Source organism: Pundamilia nyererei, unplaced genomic scaffold, assembly GCF_000239375.1.
Source record: "Pundamilia nyererei isolate P.nyererei 1_Seehausen unplaced genomic scaffold, PunNye1.0 scaffold00010, whole genome shotgun sequence".
In the NCBI taxonomy this organism is placed as follows: Eukaryota; Metazoa; Chordata; class Actinopteri; order Cichliformes; family Cichlidae; genus Pundamilia; species Pundamilia nyererei.
The window spans coordinates 1704154-1719564 of record NW_005187411.1 but is presented as its reverse complement, the minus strand read 5'-3'; positions in this window follow the sequence as shown (position 1 = coordinate 1719564).

The following is a 15411-nucleotide window of genomic DNA, read 5'->3' as shown; positions in this document are numbered from 1 at the left end:
ACAAGCAAGATAAAGGACAAAAGAGAGACAATCCTCTAGTAGACCCCCCCTCGTTTCCCTTCCTCTTGCTTTCTCTTTCCCCTCATCCTCTGCTACCTTTACTGGCTGCCCTATTAACAACTGGTACTGCAGCTTTAATTACGCCCCTGTGATCTCCAGGAGTGGCGGGCACGTGTCATCTCCTTCCCAGGGGAGCCTGGGTAATTACCAGCATCCATCCAAGGGCCGCTGCTCCTGTTCCTCGGTCGCCGTGGTGATAATCACACTGCCGCCACTAACATCTGTTCCTCAGGCGAGAAGTCCAAGTGGCCTAAGCCTGTCACACCCTGCCTTCGTGTCAGGCCTGACCTCTGACCCCACCCATGGCTCCACAGGGCTAATTTGTTTACTTTTAGAGACAGGAAGAGGCAAACTAAAATCCCTTTAGAATTTAAATTAGTGCGGGCTTGAATATGGGCACTCTGTGCATGATAATATATCGCACGGTAGGTTATCCATCCCTGATCAATGGTCTGTTCTTTTAGGCTTCATGTTTGGTTGATCATTACTTGAATCAACCAAGCTTCATGACACATTTGCCATAAATCCCAAAGGAAGTCTTAAATTTGCACATTTTCAAACAATTGATATGTTGTTGTTTACAAATGCTTACTATTGCTTATTAAGTGTTCTGGTTAAAAGAGGACCGCAGATTTTAATTGGGCAATTTGAATCCACCCCAGCTAGATTAAAAATGTGCCATAGGATTTACAGAGCCGAGTTCTGTCCATGTTGTCTGGGTGTCAGAGCTGGTGATGTTATTATGCTACTGTATTGTCACTGGTTAACTGCTAACAGGAGGTCCTCATGAGGGCCAGTGGTTGTGGGGTGATCTTTCATATTTCTTCATTGGTTATGTGATGCAAAGAAGAAGTACCAGGCTGTTGGTATGGCTGCTTCATCTATCCTTTGTTTGTTTAGTAATCTTGGCAAAACTTGAAAGACTGTTCTTGAACACCCACTCTGGATAACAATGGGAGAGACAAAAAAGTTCACAATTCAAGCAAATGCTTGGAACTCGGCAAACAGCCAATCACCTGGAAAGGTAATAGACATCAAATGTATCCATTTTATTGCCAGAATGCACATAGTAACATCCCATACTTGACATTGTGAGCATGTCCCCACATAGCAGTCTTAAAAGCACCATTAAAAACTTCTAACAAGCCATTGACTGAAATTGTAAATTAATGGTCTTTAACGACATCCGAACAGGATTTTTATGTCATACATTAATCCAGAATTAAAATATTAAATTTACATTTTTGATGCTTTTAAAAGAACACACCTTTCTGCTGCAAGAAAAGGCTTTTTAGTGGGTTATAATGGGTATAGGTGAATTTCTCCATACAGAGTTTCTAGTCAAGACTTTTGTTTGAACCCCAAAGAAGTTGTAATAGGAAGATGAAATTCAGATCCTTCTTTTGGGTTGGATTAGGATTTCACAGCAAAGCAGTAACTTGTCCAGTTTTGTAGACATCTCGTCAAAGCGCTTCCTGCCATACGCAGCACGTTGCATTTCTTGGCCAAGTTTTCATGGGAATAGAAAGGCCTGCTTATGGAGCAAGAGCAATCAGCATACAAATCCTCAGAGACCAAAAAGCCATTTCCCTCTTTCTCACTGATGAGACCCAGCAGCAAGTTCTGCCCCTCTCACAAACTTTTCCCATAATGAGAGCACTTAGACGTCTCTGACCACACTTATACGCAGCGAAAAGAGGGAGGATTAAATGTGGGTACGTTAGATGAAGGGATAGATACCCACTCTAAATGAAGATATATTGCATATTTGCAGCAGATGAGGTGGCAAAACTATAAAGCAGCACAGAGGTTTAAATAATGAAAAGCTTCCTGATCAAAGGGAGAGGAAAAGTGATGTATTTAAGCAGGTCAGAATCTTTAAAAGCTGTTTTATTTATGCGCTTTTTAAAAGAAAGTCATAGTCAATATTTGGCAGCTGTGACATTAACGAGCAAGTATTATAAGGGAGGGGGATTCATAAATATGCATAAAGATATTAGTGGGGTGTTAACAGTAAGCACCTGTCTACTTAACCGTGACAGGAGCTGTGTGAGTGACTTTACAGAGACCCCTCCTCCTGACGGAGCCACATGTGTCCTTCTTTACTTAACGTCGCCTCTCCCTGCCAGTGACAGTGCTACTGACAACCCACACTTGGAAAAAAAGAGAACATGTTTTCAGAGATGTCAAACAGTGATGGTGAAAGCTCAAGGTTAGAGTTGCTCGTTCACTCGTTGGCTGGCACATTCGGCAGCCTGCCTGCCTGCCTGCCTACTCTTCCTTTGCACTCTGTGTATACTGGCTATTCGCATTGTGGAATTAATAATGCATTTTCATATTTTTTCCCCATCTCAATATGTGGGGAATAGCATAGCATCTGTCAAGTCGAATTCTAAATCCAACTGTCGAAAGTCAAAGGGTTATTCTTTTTTTTCTTCTTCTATTTTGTCATTGAGAGCTGAGAAGCTGTCAGGGGTATTAACTTTGACAGTGCATTCTTCTTTACCTCTGGCATGCGCATGATTATGTCAGACGTTTTATTAAAGAGGGTTAATCATCCTTCTTTGTCCCCTCTGTTGAAGCACAGGTTTTTATCTTCCTCCAGTCATAAAATGCCAAAAAACATTATTTGGAATTTCTGCAATAACCAGTTATGCTACCCAAAGCAAAACTCAAAATCACACCTCAGTGGCTGTCCCTTGTTGACAGTAGGTGGTAAAAGCAATGATGAGGTAGAGGAAGAGAAAGAGAAACAAGTAGAGTGGAGGAAAAAAGTGATGGCCATCTGGGATGACTCAACATCTATGCCAGGGATTGTTGAATGTAACGCGTGCATCTCTAACTGTCACACACTGTAGGATGCCAGGCTCAGACAGATGCAGGACCAAAGGGGCTGTTGTTTACCGCTATGTTCCTTCTCTCCTGCCCTCCCTTCATCCTCCATCCTCCCATTCTCTGTTTATCTCTACGGGAGACAGGCCTCCTCGTGCTTCAGTAACGCAGGTGCTGTGTGGCTGATCTGAATGTGATGGCAGCAAAGGAAAAAAATGTTCTGGCGAGGAGATTGAGAGTTGTAGTGGGTCAAAACCCAACAAGCTGTGCTGGAAGGCCGTGCTCTTTCTCACCTCTCCATTTTTCCTAGCACCAGGTGGTGCATTGCCCGCTTCCACCTGCTCAGCTGAAATGCCACTCTGCCTCCCCTGGACGATCAACATGTGCCATGCAGATTACTTACTAAGGCAAAGAGGCAGACAAAGAGGACAAGGAGGTTGGTAAACATGCTGACCTTGTCACGGCTGACTTGTGCTTCCAGTGTGCCTTTAAAATAACTTTGAAAACTTCAAATGTAAACACAGTGTAAACACAGAGTCGGTGAATGATTTTAAATCATATGCACTAATGAATTTTGGGATACTTTCTGAAATACTTTTTAAAACAATAACTATTCTTTATGTGCTTCATCAAAACACACATTCTCAGACTTGAGAGTGTGTTATATTGTTTTCCCCTTCCTCTCACCCATCCGCTGTATTTGTTCTTTTCTGTGTTTTGTGCACTTAAAGACAGAGAGATTTGGGCCTCTTGCACCACTTGGGACCACTGAGAGCCAACCTTCTCAGACTTCTGGCTAACCTTCATGTTCGATCAATAATTCTCCATAGAGGCTCCATCTTTGGAGTTTGTTTGATTCTGTTCTCCTGCTTGCCTTGCTACTTACATCACAGCTAAGATGATGAAATTTATCAAACTTGATGCTTTTAACCCAATATGAACTTGAGCAAATTCAGAAACGGGAGCAGAAAAGCACAGCAAACTTGTGTATTTTTGTCACAAATGCAGCCAGTTGTGGAGCTAAGACTAAGTCTTTATGCAAGAGGGAAGGTTTCCCACTCACCATCAGCTATTTGATACCCAACAAAAAAATACCTTTAGCCTGGAAGATGGATGGACTTTGGTTGATCTGACAGAGGTCAATGATTTCCCTTCCCATGTCAGCTGAGAAGTAAACACCGGGACACAGGCAGCTATTTCAGCTCTGTGTCTGGACCCATGAGCTCTGCTGTGAAGCTTAAGATCCCTATCTCTGAGAAAAGAAAAAGAGCCTGCCCGCCGTTCTTTCCCCCTCCCCTTCATCTCTGCCCCACACCACACCACCCCGTCCCCTGTCCTCTTACTTTCATTACGCATTTTTTGTTTATGCTTGGGCGCAACCGTGGCTGTTCCTGATGGTTTGAGGTCAGGCGTGACTGGCCACGGGTTACTCTAAATAAATACACACGGACTAGCCAGGAAGGAGCGGGTAGGCTGTACTTGCTGCCGAATCACCCTTGATTAATCAGCTGGCAGATTCAGGGTGACTTTTTGTGTACACTCTCCACCATCGCCATTCCTTCCCCCCCTCCAATCGACTCCCCGCTCTCTCCAACCCACAAACCCACTGAAGGTGATGGAATCAGAGCAGCACAGACAGGGCAATCCAGGCAGCCAAGCAGATGGAGCGTTGCAACACAGTCCTGCATCTGCAATACGCATGATTATAAAACAAAGGCGCGCGTGTGCGCTCCTAAAGATGTACACAAAGGCACAAATAGGATTGCACACAAAACCTTCTGACCAGCTACTTCAGCTTGTGGTCTCTAACTAAAGTGACATAGTACTATTTTCAAGACCATAGTGGAAGCAGACTCATGGCCTGCTGTCTTATCCTGTGGAGCCAGCTAAGTGAATAAAAACGCATTATTACTCTGTGGATGGAGAATCTAATCACTAGAGACCGTCTAGTGATTTGATTAGATTTTTGTAACTCCAGGACTAGATTTTGCAGTTTTTTCAAATAAAAAAATGTGAATGCGTGCGCATTCGCACATACGCTCATAAAGGGATTGTAATGCCAGCAGTTAGTAATAATTATACGGTGCTTTTACAGCGCAGTAGCTTCACTGCAAAAACAGCTAGGTTGAAGTGTCCAATTGATCTGATTTGAAGCAACATCAATATAAACAAAAGCTTTACACACAGCAGGCTATAAGCTATAAAGTGTCCTTCTCCACAGTATCCAGCTCTCACTTCACCTTCTTTCACCTCTTGCCTCTACCAGCCCATCAAGTTCACCTCACAGTGGAGTGCACACCAACCGGCACCTTGACTGGCATCATTAGGGGTGGTGCTGTTCTCTCACCTGTCAGCTCCGCTCGACCATGCCTCAGTAGTGCTTCAGATAGACCACGCAAACTCCTGTCACTAACGCTGACCCTTTCCTCTTGTCCAGGCTCTATAGCTCTACCCCTCACCCCTCTTTGCATTCCCTTTCGCCTGCCCTGGCCTTCAGGTTCCTGCAGCTGCCATCCCAGCATCCAGCCCACTTCCCCCCTGCTCCTGCTTCACTTCAAGTTCTCAACCCCGACTTTAGACCTAGCCCCCGGCCTTAGCCCCCCGGCCCCCGTGCCTATGTTGCCCCCAGCATGGATGGACCTATCCTCGGGCAAGGTGTGGCCCCATGTGGCCCGCCTGTCCAGAATACAGGTTATCAGCTGTGATCGCCGCAATAGACTTCTACCCGAACCTGCTGCCCTGAGGGGATGAAGAGAGTGAGAAACAGAGAAGAAAAGAGAGAGTGAGAGTAGACTGAGCAAAAGAGGAAGCTGATGAGTGAGGGGAGAAGTAGAATAGAAAAACAGAAAAGAGAGGAGGTAGTGATAAGGACGAAGTTTTGCCTGGAGGCAGGGATGAGGCAATCAGTACCCCTCAAAACCTAGCAGGCAGTTGGAGACCACCACAGGCATTTCTACAGAAGGAGAACATGAGGGGCTTTCAGGTGTGTGTCAAACACTAAGCAGCATGCTCTCTGTTCTCCGGTTCCTCTCCACAGCAGTGTGTTTTAACCACCCTACAGACAGCCTCCACAAAATCCAAACCAGACAGATCTACTGTTTTTTTGATGAATGCCTGATCCTAGAAATTCCTATAATCCTTTTCTTTTAATTTATCTTCCTTTCATTCATTTTATTTTCTTCTTCTTAACTTTTTATTCATTTGTGCAACTGCTGTGTTTGTTTATCCAGTTACCCTAAATTAACTTGAATGGATCTGATTATTGGGTGCTGTAACATTCTCAGTCCAACAGATTTCATATCTGTTGCTGGACAATTGTAAAACCAAACCATATGCCACCAATTGTTTCAAATTACCCTGGATCCAGATTATCAGCACTAAAAAACCTGCCCGAGTTTGAAGCATCATTAATTCTCCAGCCGTTTTGTTTGGCAATGAGATTGCCAAGAACTCAGTGAGTGTTGGTTTGTTATCGTGGTCGCAGACATTGTAATCAGGCCTCAATAATCACACTTCCAGAAGCGGAATGTGCCTGGGGCCCACGCCAACAGACTCTAATGTGGGGCACCGCGGACCGCTACCCTGCAGACACACGGGGCTGGCAGATGGAGGCTGCCATTAAACATGGACAATCAAAGAACACAATCGCTGAGCAATATGTCAGACACTGCCAACACAGAGAGGAAAGGGAGTAAAAGATGCAAGGGCTTAGTACAAATTTAGTATCATTATGGGAATCTGCATAATTCCTGATTACGGTGAATGCTGTGCATAAGATCCAACACATGGAACTTGTGCACGAAAAACGTGTCTTTACAAATACATTGTAAGAGGTCACTAAAAAAATATGACTGAAATCCAACCAGTCTCAACTAAAATCACAAGGCCAAAGGCTGCTATTGTCCATAAGTTCTTGACATCATGTCTTGTATGATACTGCTGGACGACTTGCTGAATTTTATGTGGCCTTTTTCTATTTTGCACAACAGGAAGCTCATCGACTTTAGCAGGCTTTCACTAGTTGGCATCAGTTCAACCATTGGTAAATTGCCTTTTGGTATGTGATAGATAAGGTATATAGAATAAAGCATTGTATGAATACTGTTAAATGTGGCTTGTAGCCAACAATGCTACATAAATGCTATTCCCAATGTTCTAGTGGCATGTCTACAGTCTAGGAGCATAAGCAATGACTAATACATGCTCTTTGATGTTGTCTACCAAAAAGGACAACATACTGTGGATTTAATCTTGAATCTATAATTTTATTCACAAAAACTTCTTTCATTTCCTCTTTTTTCCCCTTCACTTCAGACCCTCCGTGTTACGTGGTCTTATGTCCCTTCTCTGTGTTTCAGGACTTCAGGTTCCTGGTGTCTTGGAGGATGACTACAAGTATATCCTGTTTCACTTCCTGAGTGGACAGACATGCGGAGGCCCCAGTTGAACTGTTCGTGGGGTGGTAACCTCTGTAACAAACATGTTCTGCCATAATGCCATATATCTCGAAGTGACACAATTATTAGATATGTCAGCGTTAATGGCAGATAAACAAAGGTGAGCAAACAAAAAAGGACATGTCAGTCACAGCATACAACCACAGACTAGGAAAAGATGTAATGAGGCAACCTGTTAAATGACACCTGAATGAACCTGGCATTGTACGTGCAACCGAGTCATCTAATGAATAAGACCATCAGCAGTTTCAAATCAGACTTTCAGTTTCAAAAATGGTATTTCTGTAAGTGTAAACCTTTCTTTGGAGAGCTACAAATGTTTTTATTTCCTTTTCTCTAATTGTTCTTTATCTGTGGATCATAAATCTCTCAGGGAAGGGCCATTAGGAAGAAAATGGCTGGCAGGGACTTTGCCACAGGGACATTGCCAGTCTATTCCCACACAGAGGATGTCCAGGCACTAACTATAGACACAAGTGTTACAAGTTGCAGTCCATTCACCAGAGTCAGATGACAGCATGTCCCTGGCAGCCCAGGACTTTGATGCCAGCAACAAACTAGCTAGTATTTGGGATTTCTGTAGTTAGCATGGTTTCATTTCCAAATAGCAAAAGAATTGAATCTTAACATAATATCCTTGAATATCATTGTGTTGTGAATATTTTACGGTGTGGCCTGTTTCCTGAACCCCGATGCAATGTGCCTTAATGCACTAGGTATAGCACATGATTCAGTACACTGCTGGAAAAAAAAAAACCCCAAAAAACAATGGCATTATGCTACATCAGAGCTGTTTCTCATGACTAGCAGGTTTTTATGATTAACATTTAAATTGATTATTTTTTATTGAACTATGCAAGCAGTTCTGTAAGTTGTGTTTTTTTAAGTGTTTAGGTCTTAACCCATGGTGACGGGCAGGTCTGGGAAAACAGCACGGAAAAGTCTACTCACAATCAAATATCCTGCCTTAAGTGTTTCGGGGGAGTTTGTGTAAATAGGACTCTGTGAGTGGAGCTGTAAAATGATTTCCTGTTACAAGCACAGTGGTTTGTTGATGAACATCAAGAAGAACATGACAGGAACTGGCATCATGCAACAGACACGCAAGCAGCATGGAAGAAATTGCAAGGCATTTTTGCACATGCCGCTTGCAATAAAAATGCTCTATTCCCACGTGGCGGTGATTGTGGTGCTTTTCAGCAAGTTCCCTTTGTATTAACTTCATCGATTTAAAAAAATACCTTTAAAAGAAATTCCCCATCATCTTTGAAGTAGGCAATAATATTATCTTTAAAAAGACTCTTAACACACTAGAGTAAAAGTTGGAAATTTATGACTAATCGATATAAGTGTACCTTATTATTCACATAAATGATCTAAGAACCAGGAACAGAGCTATAAAGACCTTAACTATTTCATTAAATCTAATTAAATTGAATTGACATTAAAAGTCATTATTTAAGGCTATTTTTTCATAAGTGATTAGATGAGCCATACTGGATCTCCTTAGTATTAAACACATACTGCTTACAGTATTACAGAGTTAATGGGACAGATAATTGACAGTGAACCATAGGAGGTTAATAATAGATGTTTAATTGACTCATATCAATTTGTTACAATGAACATCATTGTCTAAAGATCCTATTCATACTGGGAGCAGACACATTTCCAGCAATGACCATATTACTTTTTTATGATCATCACTTTTGGGATTCACAAAGACAATGAAGTAGCGTATGAACAAGTAGTATGCAAGACGATTTAAGGATAAAACAGTGAACGCACATACACACATACCCTGTAGTTTTAAAATTAAAAATCCTCAGTGAGGGGATCTGGTGGCTTTGTTGTGCTGTGGGGACTAATTTACTGGCGTGGTTTGGGTTCACTTATCTCCTTAGAGGAGATGCTCACTGCAAATCAATACAAAGTTGCCCTGAGGGATTGCCTTTTATCCCGATAAAACATATCTTGATGTAAGTGGTCTTTTCCAAAATGACAATGCCTCCCATCTATGGGGAATGAGAGGTCAGTGAATCATTGGTTGGGTGTCATATGTGGCCCTGGAAATCACCAATTTGACACTTATGGAGGAGTTCAGGCCAAGATGTTTTGTTTTGACGGGAGCAAAATGCACAAGAATAAATGTACTACAAAGCATGTCAACGCAAAACAACAAACAAAAAGTAGTAATGATCATTTCCGAGGCTCATAGACTCTAAGCCAAAGTATATAGAAGCAGTTTTCTGGCAGCTAGTATATCTTACTGAGACACTTTTGGGATTTCCCAAGTCGGGCTTTCCTTTAATTTGGCAGTTGACAGTGTATTCTCTGGACGACCAGAGATGTTCAAAGCCAGTATCTACAGGAAGTGTTTCCCAGTTGAGTACAAATTTGTCCGTCACCAATGAGGAAGCAAAAGTTTATTTTTTTCTGACGCCACCAGACAGAATAAGGCTCCTCAGTGTATATAGTGAATATTACAGGTCAGCTACTGTCCCAGGCCCTCTAGGCCTCTCCCAACTCCCTGGAAGCCCTACACTGTTTATACATATCTCTTTCACCTTTTTCCTCCTAAACAATTAGTGAGCCGGCCAAAAGGAAACCCGTCCTGTTTGTTTTCCACACTTATTCTTGCTAGTGCCAGCTGCATGATGTTACACAACTTTTTTCAGTATACAGACAAAATAAGTGTTGGCAAACGTTCACCTATCTATGCAATTTACACGGTTTTAAGCAAAAGAATAATAGGGGACGTGAAACCTGAAGAGAAGAAGGGAAATTTTCCTTTTACAAATGTTTTTAAAAACAATTAAATGGTAAATATTTTACTTTGCTACCTTTAACCATTGACAATTTTGCACACAAGAGCATCATCAATTCATAATTTGAATAAATGTAAACAGAGGTGCACTGGAACATAGAATTTACACTATGCTATGCATCACTCAGAGGACTTAAACAGATTGAGAGCAGACTGATAGATGAACTTTAGTGGAGATATGTGGCTGGATGGAAAAGGGAAGGTGTTGGAAGGTTGAGAATATTAATCATAGCAATTATTGAAAGTGTTTTTCGCTGACATCATCTTGTGGACCCATATATCAGCCAGGAGCAGCAGGCTTATGACTTAGTGACACAAGCTGAGTGGAGGACATTGAGCAGTAAAAATTAGCACGTTATCCTGAGTGAAAAATGAAGCCATCAGAGAGCCATAAGCAGCCAACATTTGTTATTCCAAAGATTTCATTTCGGCAAGAAGGCTTTGTGGATGTTATTGTTTGTACTGTCATCATCTTTACTTTTGAAGACATTCCTTTACTGATTTACATCTATTACGGTAGTCCATTGTGCAATAGTTACTTAGGAAATAAGTGGGTTACAAGTACAAACAACAGCAGGGCTATATTTCATATCCAGAGGAACCAAAAGAAATGTAAATATGAATTGAAAATGTCAAAGATTCACACGCACGTAATGCTAAAAGTGTTAGATGACTAAGTGTGCGTATTTGTGTTCCCTTTGTCCTGCATTAGAAAGCAACAGAAACCAGACTTCTAAGCTGGTGCTCTCAAGGCCAGAAGAGACTTCCTTAAGTGGAAATGAGTAAAAGCAGAGTGTTCATAGTCTGCTATGGAGTTAGCACAACACTTAGATTCATAAGAATAACTATGCCCTGATTTAGTTGCTTCCTGAAAATAATCTGCCCACCTTGCCAGGAATTTTGAAGAACAGTCACCTCTTTGTTTATCTTTGGTGTCCATTTCTAGACGTTTAGCTCCAAATAAAGATGTGACAGCAATGAAGAGCAAGACAATGCACGCACAAAAGAACCTTTGCTGAACTACATCAAGGAAACCATTACTGTGTGTCATTCTTCTGTCTGCCTTCATTCAGATGTCTGACTGCAACAAGAGTCACATTCTTCTTTTTACATGACATTTATTTATACACTGCGCTGCGCTTTCGTCATTCTCTGTCTAAGCCTGTGCAGCGTTCCTTCCCTCCCTAACTTTAAGATGTCGTAAACACACTGCAGCCGCTCCCTCTTGGAAACTCTCAGGAACATCAGAGGGGTCCCTGGGTCTCTTACGTCTCTCTTGCTGCTCACGGCTACATCAGCTCCTCTGGGCAACCGCCCAGTTGGCTGGGAGTCTGCTGCCCTGACCCTGAACCCTGAATATAAGAGGTTAGCCAAGGGCTAGAGCAGAGGCTGAGGGTGGGTGTGGTGGCGGAGGTCAGGATGGAGGAGGAGGGGGAGAGAGACAGCTATTAAACACAACAGAGGAAGGCCCATCAGGATGTGTCTTTTATAGCTGGCTGGTACTTGAAGGAATCAAACGTCACTCCCAGAGGCAGGCAGTCCAGCTAGCAGATGAATCCTGTAAGGGTGGAAATGACAGGGTCAGGGTTTTTACAAGGTCAGGATGAGGTTAGCGAAGGGTCAGAAACTCAGTAATCTCTTCTTTTCAGTCTACGATGTTGGAATTGTGTTAACACCATTGTACGGGTGAGATACCACATTGTGTATTAACACTGGTTGAGGCCTAAATGACACAAAGATGGAGGTAGACCTTTTTTTATTATTATTCACTATCTCGCCAAGGCTGCTGGCTGCAGCTGTATGAATACTGTATCATGCAGTGCCCAGAGCTTTTCCTTTAAAGGTCCTTAGATTCAATTCTGTATTGCATGCCAAATCACAGCATAAGGTTTAAAATACACTTTTGTAGACATGTATTGGCTATATAAAGACTTGTATTGAGTCAAACATGTTTATCAGTGTCATATCTGAGCTATACACTAATTACATTAATACAAAATTGTGCCAAAAATCCAACACTGAGTACAAACGTAAGCCAACTAAGAAAAGAAACTAATGTGGTCATATGTCAACAACACTGGTCAACATTATTTTCTTTAAAACAGCTGGTGTAGTTTCATAGGATGATGACACTAGTTTGTTGATGTTTATACCACAGTAAAATAGATAGAGCTGGTAAATCAGTGAAAATGTTGCAAAAATATATATATATATATATTTGATCCTATCGTAAACTTTAACTATGTTACTGAAGTTAACCTGCATACGCAAGTATTCATTGTTGCTCAGGAGTAGCCTCCAGATGGCCGCATGTCTCCTACCAACACCTCAGACTCCTTAACCCTTCAACCCTCGAGCCATTCAACCTCTCCCCTCTAACACTGTCTCATTCCTTGTTTCATTTTCATTACAACCCTCCTGCGAGGATTTGAACTTGTTGCCCCATCTGAACTGGGGTGACAGCTCACTAAATCACTGCCTTTTAGTGGGCCTGCCCCCTTTTTTATACACTTTAATCACCAGACTCCAGTAACCAGGAATATTGGGCCCAGTGTATGGAATTCTCCTCGTAAAAGAAAAGGCACAGGCCACTGATGTGCCTCTCATGGCAGAATCGCTGCTAGAATTCATCTTGTTCCTGCTGAGATGGTGGTTGATGGAGGCGCTGGCTCTTGCTTACGGGTGACAATCAATCGCTCAGGATCAACAGGTTTTAGGCTGTAAACTTGAGGTCATCTCCTATCTAGCCGACAGTTTCTCATCTGGTGATGCTGGCGTTAATGCTGGAGGGAGGCCTTGGATTTTGTTTGTTATTTATGGTTAGTCACAGGTTTAGAAATGGTTCTGAATGATCGGAGGCTATTTTTTACACTCAGTCTGTCATGGCTTTAAATTGGTTAACCCCCTGTGTACACAGGGTGTCTGAGAAATGGAGAAAAAACAAAGAAAATTCAAGCTACTACTATATAACAGGTTTTGTTTTTATTCAGAAACTTTTTTATCTGCAGATTGATTGAGTGGTATGGCTCTTCTTGTCATCTGCCATACATTTCAGTCCTTGCTTTGATGAGCCTCTTTTCTCAGTAGTAGTCCTCTCTGTCTTCTTTTCTCTTCTTCTTCCCTCTCAATTTCATCTCCAACCAAACATTAATCCTTATCCTCCCTAAGGAAGTCCACTTCATGCAGCAGTGAGGGTATTTAGAGTGAGTGTTGACATTGGACAGCAGGTTAGACAAATATCCTAGACTCAAAACCACAAGACAAATGGCAGATCAGAGCTCGCTGTGTTCTGGCAGCGAGTTTCCTGGTCTGACTTAGCTGAGGCCAGCCATTCAGCACGAATGACATCTTACTGCAAGGAAGAAAGGTGGGTGGTGGATGAATGAAAATGTGGGAACAGTTTAAAGAATGGGAGCGGGACAGAGGGAAATGGAAGGAGAGCAGAGAGAAATTTGCTGAAAGGTAAGAAAACAAAATGTAAAGGAAAGGCAACCGGCAAGCATGAGGGGTGTTTTTAAACACATTCATTTATGAACACACACATTTTTCATATTTTTATGTCTTTATTGAATACATTTAGCTACTCTTCATAGTGCAGAAAAGCTAAGTGAACACTTGAATTTAATAACATATAGACACTCCTTTACAGGTAAAAGCCTCCATCATTTGTAGCTTTTTATGAGAGCTTGAGCAACAATGTGCAGAAATATTAAACCATCTATTCCAATGAAACTGTTTTGGTTCATCTGTATTTCTGGGATGTATTGACTGAACAGCCCTCGTGAGGTCCCACCACAACATTTGAGTTTAGGTGAGGTCGGGACTCTGACGTGGCCTTTTCAAAATATTAGTTTTGTCCTTTTTAAATCCCTTTGTTGTTGATTTAGTTGTGTGCCTTAGGTCATTGTCATGTTACATCACCCATCATCTCCTAAGCGTCAGGTAAGTATTTGAGCCACAGTGAATATATCAGGGGGAAACAATATTTAGTACCCCTGTAATTTAAGCCCATGTCATTTTTACTTTATCTTTTATTTATTTTAAACGCCTGCCACTCCGATGGAAACTTTTTGTATTTTTTCTCGCTTCTTCCTCAGACAACATTATTAAAGTTTCTCCAGTCTGACTTTCTTTCTTTCTGCCTTCAACAGTGTAGGTTTTTTTTTTTATCGTCACCACTCTATGCACCTCACCTCCAGGAAAGGGTATTTCCATATAAAGAAATGGCAGTGTGGCTGTACGCAGATTTTATGCAGATTTTAAACAAATGTGTGGCAGTAAGAACAAACTTGGCCAGTGTACAGGTGTCAAAACTTTGATGGTAATTTTGAGTGTACACTCATTTTTGTAAAAGGTAAGATCATTCCTGAGCACATATTAAATAAGAGCTATCATTCCTAAGGCCCTGAGGTAGCAAAGCAGCTCAAGCTAAACTATGATGCTCCCTACACCGTGCTTCAAGGTGGGGATGTTTTGGTGTTGATGTACAGTGCCTTTTATTCTTAGATTGTATTCCACAGTTTTCACAGATAATTTGGAGTATCCTGTTAATTTCTATAATTTTTCCCAATTTTTTTAAAGATGTTTTCTCCATGATGCCTTCCACTAACACCATTCTTATTCTATGCCAAACGTTTTCTTCCAACATTAAACAATAGAATATTATTTTGAGATAAAAATGAACAGCTTAATATTTTGTCTGTGTATTTTTTTGTAGTTATATTTGATTTTTCTAATGTAAGAAAAGCCAAAAGAAAATTTGCCTTCAAGAACTAGTCTTGTGGAGTTATTTGGAAAACCAGCAACTCCCACTGCAATCCTAGAGGTGGTTTTGATTGCGCATTACATCATTTCAAGGTGGAAGCAAACACGCATAACCACACACAGACATGCAAACTAGGCCCTGCCACTGTGACAAGCTATCTACTCACACTCAACACATAACCACACGCATACATGCAGACAGCACAAGGCACCACGCACACTCCACAGAGATATGAGGCCAGTTTTGACAACCGCCAAGTTGACTTGGCATTGGTCTGACTGGAGTGATCCAAGAAAAGCAAAGCAGACCCACGAGAGGGCTGGGGCTTTTGTGTTTGTGGAGTGTCACACTTCATCACGAGGGAAACCCATAACAGGCCCAGGAAGACCTTTGAAGCTATGGGAGGAGTGTGTGGGAATCGCCTCTGTGGCTACCTCTGATGTCAACTCCAATACTCTGATTGCAGGATA